Source organism: Pteropus vampyrus, unplaced genomic scaffold (assembly GCF_000151845.1).
Source record: "Pteropus vampyrus isolate Shadow unplaced genomic scaffold, Pvam_2.0 Scaffold69, whole genome shotgun sequence".
Lineage (NCBI taxonomy): Eukaryota > Metazoa > Chordata > Mammalia > Chiroptera > Pteropodidae > Pteropus > Pteropus vampyrus.
Genome location: NW_011888850.1, coordinates 3,098,228 through 3,103,884, shown reverse-complemented (window position 1 = coordinate 3,103,884; position 5,657 = coordinate 3,098,228).

Here is a 5,657-nt window from a genome sequence, read left to right as displayed (position 1 = left end):
TAAATTCTCCCTCTATGGTTGTAATTAAATGTTCATAACTGACAAATTGAAAATCTTTATATCCTTGAACCAAAAAATCGAAGCAGGTTCTGATTCCGCCGTGCATGCTCAATTCAGTGCTAAGTCTCTGCATATTCAGTTGGTCCTTCCTGGGAGCTGTGCCTTTGTCCACAGAGGTTTCTGAAAGTCTCAGCAATGACTTTGGCTCTGAACCCAGAGTTGGTAAAATAAAGATCAAAACCAAAGGGTTTTGTTTGTTTGTTCGTTTGGCAAAGTATTATGAACAAGGCCAGTTGGGTTCGTAAATGGGTTTCTGTGAAGCTCGGTGGCTGGTGAGGTCGTGACGCTGGAGATGTCACGACTGCTGAGAACAGGTCATCTTGCTCCCGTGATCAAATGGTGTGTCCCGAGACCCAGAGATAGGCAAGCGACAGAAAGAAAAGACAGAAAAAAAAGACGCCGTTCAAGGATTTAGTGTTGTCCACCAAGGAGGATTAGGCAAACGCCTTTCTAATGCCGGTGTTGACAGACAGGACTCGTGTCTGTTTTATAGGCTATCGACTGAGTTCTATCAGACTTCTCCTGTGGGGAGTAGTTATGTTTCGGCTGACGTGATCTGACCTGTGGTTTATCCAAATCGGTGTATTAATAAGCGAGGTTATAAGGGTGTTTACTTTTCCATATATGCTCACATATAGTAAACCTGTTATAAAACCAAGCAAATAAGGGCTTCTGTTTCTCCCGCTGGTACCCAGTGGGGGTGTGAGAGTAATCAACTTGTTCCCCTCCAAGACATATCCATCCAGAAAGTTTGTAAAAGCTCTTTATTCCTCATAGGGAAATGATTTTAGTCTTAGGGAGGAAACACATGGCTTTCTTCTTAGAGCTTCAAACCCCGTCTTGCCAGCTGCATTTATTTCCCTTGGCCTGGCACTAATGAAAGGAGACTTTGATGAGCTGTGCGAGTGGTCACTTGAGAGGGAGGGATGCAGAAAGACTCAGCTTTTTGGAAGGTGCTCATTTGAGAGGACTTCTGCCTTATCTCCAACACACATCCCAGGGAGACATCACCAGCTTTGGATGAAAAGCCCAATTTACTGATTTACCTTCCAGAATGGCTTGCTACATGCTGGAGTCCTCAGAGAAAGGATACTGGAAAGGCAAACCAACTTCCCATGTTCAGACGGCCTGGGTCCCTCCCAGTCTCTCCTGGGCCTGGTGTACTTTAAAGCAAATTCCTGCCTTTTTTGTTTCAATGCTTTTTTTTTTTTTTTTTTAGAGGTGTTAGCAATCTGTCTTGGGTTCTCCCACCCCTGCTGGGATTTACGATCCAGTTCGCATTTTACTACACTGATCTTGGCCGGCTCCCCTGGTTGAAATTCAAACCGAAGCAACTTGATGGGGGAACAGACATAAAAATATTAATTTGGTGGATATTAAAAAAAATCACGCTGGTTATAAATCAGAGGCTGTCCACTGGTTCCTTTCATCATCTAAATGGTCCTTCTAACCAGACCACAAATCTTACTGGGGAGGAGGAGGGGGTTTGGAAGGTGGGGGTTCCCTTCCTGAGGTTTTGGAGACAGCTTACATCCAACACTTCCTCAAACCTGGCTTTGTTTTCTAAAGGTAATAAAAAATGAGCACTTCTGGTACAGGCAGGCTAATTAGCTGGCCTCACAGAACAGACTGGGCTTAAAAGAAAGTTGGCTCGGTCTAAAAGAAATCAGGTTGTGGAAATGTCTAAATTTTTATTAAAAATAGGGTTTGGGAGGCTCGGGATGAATGTTCTGTTTCTTCGAGACTGTAAAGCCCGTTTTGTTATGATGGTGGTGGATGGGGAAGGGGTAGAGCAGGGTTGGGGTGGCTGTCGTGCAAGGACGGGGAGCAGCAGACCACAGCACGCGTGTACCCGTGACTGAGGCCGAGGACGCAGACTGCGTGCCCATGTCCCCACTGACACCTCCTACTCCAGCCCTTGGATTTTAATGGGGGGCCACACAGATGTAGCCAGGGGAGGGAGGGCAGTTACCTTCCTGTGGGGTAGAATTAAGAAAAAGTGGCAGAGAATTTCTCTTCCTATAATGAGATTTTAATGGACTCTTCCATTTCCATCTTACGGCCGATCTTTGCAGTTAAAAGACTCTTGATAGGTACTTTAAAATTTCATGAAAACTCCAGGAATTGGTTTTTAAAAACTGGTTGGAAGGCTAAATGCTTCTATAAGAAGGTGCTGATAAAAATGGAAAGCTGTCCTTATTACAAATACCCGCATATGCAAATGGCTGTGTAACTATGATGGAAAATATGCTGGCGTTCTGAAAGTCCAAGGTTTTATTTAACAGTACAAAATCTAATAAAGCAAACAAATCAGAAATTCAACCCAGCCACGCTCACAGCTAAAGTGCGTGCTATAATGAAGCTCCAAACCCATCTGGATCTTGAGATTCAAGAGAAGGAAAAATTCAGTAGCTGGAAAAAGGGATAACCAGTTTTCCATAAAAATCAAAGCAAGTTCTTGACTCAAAATACTACTATGATAACAGGAAGAAAAACAGTTGTAAAGCAGTTTTTTAAAGGGAAAACATTTCTAACCAACGAATGGTTTGTATTACTTCTCTGCCATTTTTATAGGCAGCAATAAGAAGGGACCTCAATTCTGCCTAAAGAATGTAATGATGAGAATGATTTCATCTTAAACAGAGATTTTTCTACTTGGTTACCATGCAATCTAACACTGACAGGGCCTTGGACTTGAAAAATGACATTCTCATCTCTACGAAATGGAAGGCGGGAGAAGGCGCAGTCATTCTGATTCTCACTCTAAAGCAATTATGAGCTCTTCACAACTCTCGGACAAGAATTGATTTTTATTTTTAGGTTATTAAGCTGTGGATGTAAGGAAGTCAGGATACGTGACCTAGTTTTGACCTTGTAGGTTGAATTCTTCTCGAAGTGATTCAATGTTGAAAAGGAACACTTTTTAAAAAAGCGGTTCTGCCTTTTAATCTCTCCAAAATTACTTTGCTTCTTTCCCACCTTTACCGAAATCTTCGTGTTCATAAATTCAGGTGAATAAACAGGATTGTATGTTTGGGGTATTGGAAGAGAACATAAACATATCAGAATTAATTTCAATGTCTTAAAGAAATCTAGAAATAAGGAAACCTCCCAAAGGTAGTGATGCTATGTTAGACATGTTTCAGGCCACCATCAATATACTTCCTACCAGGCATCCAGAATACTAATGTGTTCAGCTTTTATATTCATACCATAGGTGCTCGCCTTACTGATTATTTGGGGGAGTAGTGGCGTTTACATATACATTTAAGTGCTGAATTTAATTGCTCCAATGAATCTAGAAAGGGCTCTGGTTAGATTAAGGCCCACTGCCCCCCGCCCCACAAAAGGCAGAGGGACCTGTGCGAGACTGTATGCCCTGTGGGTCACCATGCTGCCTTCTCTGACCCCTTTGAATAGCTCAGACATGTACCCAGATTGGGTCGACTACCAATTTTCATAATGATGTGATTACTTCAGTTGTGTTTCTTCTCCCCTAGAGAAAATTTAACTTCTTCGAGTCTCAGAATCATCATCTGCAAAATGATAATATATGCAGAGTTGTCGTGAAGATGAGACAGAGCACAGACCTGGCTCATCGTATCTGATTATTAAGCATCGGTGGCCCCGCCCCCCGCTTCCTAAGGACCATGTCGCATCTCTGTCATATCTTCCTCTACACCGCACAGTGGGAAACAAAGTGTTTTTGTGTGTCGTTGTTGTTGAACAGTCAAGCAAAAATCGAGCCACCGCGCTGTATCCTACTCGATCGCAGAGGGTTTACCATTCCCCTTGATTTTTCGAGACCGGAACGGTCAAATGCTGGGATGGAGAAGACCCAGTGAGATGTGGGTCAACCTAGAGAATTGATAGAAAGAAAGCCACTCATGACAAAACACCCAAAATTCTGAATCCCAAGGGACTGTGGAGGTGAGCTGATGCAAACTTCTCATGTTCCTGAGTGTTACAGTCTTTGGGATGAACTGTGACAGCGATCAGCTCCAGGACTTGCACCAAAACAATCCCAAACGCAGTATTTACTACTACTTAGAGACAGGAGATTAAAACATGGGAGGGGCCCCAAGGGAGCAGAACTTCAGAAGGCCGTATCCCTGCCCGCCAGCGAGGTGGCATGGCCCCCCGTGACTGCACAGGGTAGACTACTCTCTGCTAAGCAGGCCTCCTGCCAAAAGCAGAGACCAGAGACTTTAATTCATATTTCACGTTTGTTGTGTTTGCTTTAGTCCGCGAAAACGGACGAAAGTACAATGCCTGTGCATACATAAATGCTATAAAATTAGTGCGGACAGCTGGCGAATCATTAATTAACAGCACTAATGGTCTTCAAACAGCTCTCTGGGGGAGGCCACAGAAAGAGTAGGTTCCCGGACCTGGTTTCCGTGTTGCCCATGACCTGAATTTATCCTGGTAAAAAAAGAAGGGAGGCAGGACAGGGCAGGGATAAAAAGCCACGTGGATGCCACTGTAATACCTTCTAACCCCCTCCCTCCTTACCCGTCCCAAAGAGGACAAATAGCGAACGAGTCCTACCACCCCTCTGTCTACAGGGCACCCCCAAACCAGACAGATGCCAAATGAGCAGTGGGCACATGAGGCTGTGCCCAGTACACGATAATTGTGCCATAAATATAATTAAAGTCAGCAGGAAGACCATTATGGAGAAAAACCAAACTTAGAAAAAAATTAGTACTAGTGAAGAAAATATCATACATTCTTTTTATTTCAGCCTAATTTTGTTTACATGATTCATACAGTTTCCAAGAGGATCCCTGGAGAACATTAGAATGGCTCCACATGCATAAACATTCATATATAACATGTAAATTAGAAACAATCTCAGGATTTATATAGAAATTACAGCCACTTCTAGCAAATTAATTCAATGACAGAAAAAGGGTTACTGTCTCTCTTCAAATCAAGAGGGGGAAATATTGGGCAAAGCAGATTTATTTATTCAAGAGGCTTGTTCCTTGCCAGGAGCCGATGTCCCCCTGGCTCGGAGATTTCCATTTTTTTATTGGATATGTATTGGTGATTGAATTTACTTTGAATATAGGAGCAGTCAAATGAGGACCATTACGGGTGGTTTTAAGTTATAAGATTGCTAATAAAGTCGTAAAGTCGATTAGGCTGGAAGAGTTTGCTGTAGGGAAATGATGAGAGAAGGCAAGTTGCTCATGTTAAAATATTCAAGAATTTCCAATCTTAAAGCTGCAAGGCCCAAAGAGCGCAAATTTACCATTTTAGAGATAAAGAAACTGAGCCCCAGAGAAAAAGGCGTCTGCCCAAGAAAACAAAGGAAATGAATCACAAAGCCAGACTAGAACTCAGCTTCTCTACTGCCGTGTCGCGTGCACTAAACACTTCACCAAGCCACTCCTTATATTTGGGTAAGACGGGCAGGTGAGATTTGAGGGCATTTTCCTCATAGGGTTTTGTGCTGACATCTTTTGGTGGTGATTTTGCCATTGGGGATTGCAGTAGATTGATTGTCAAAAAAGCCCCAATTCCTCAGCTTCCCTGTACCCATGTCTTTCTCAGTGTGACTTTATAATCCTTGAATCTGGTCTGGGCTT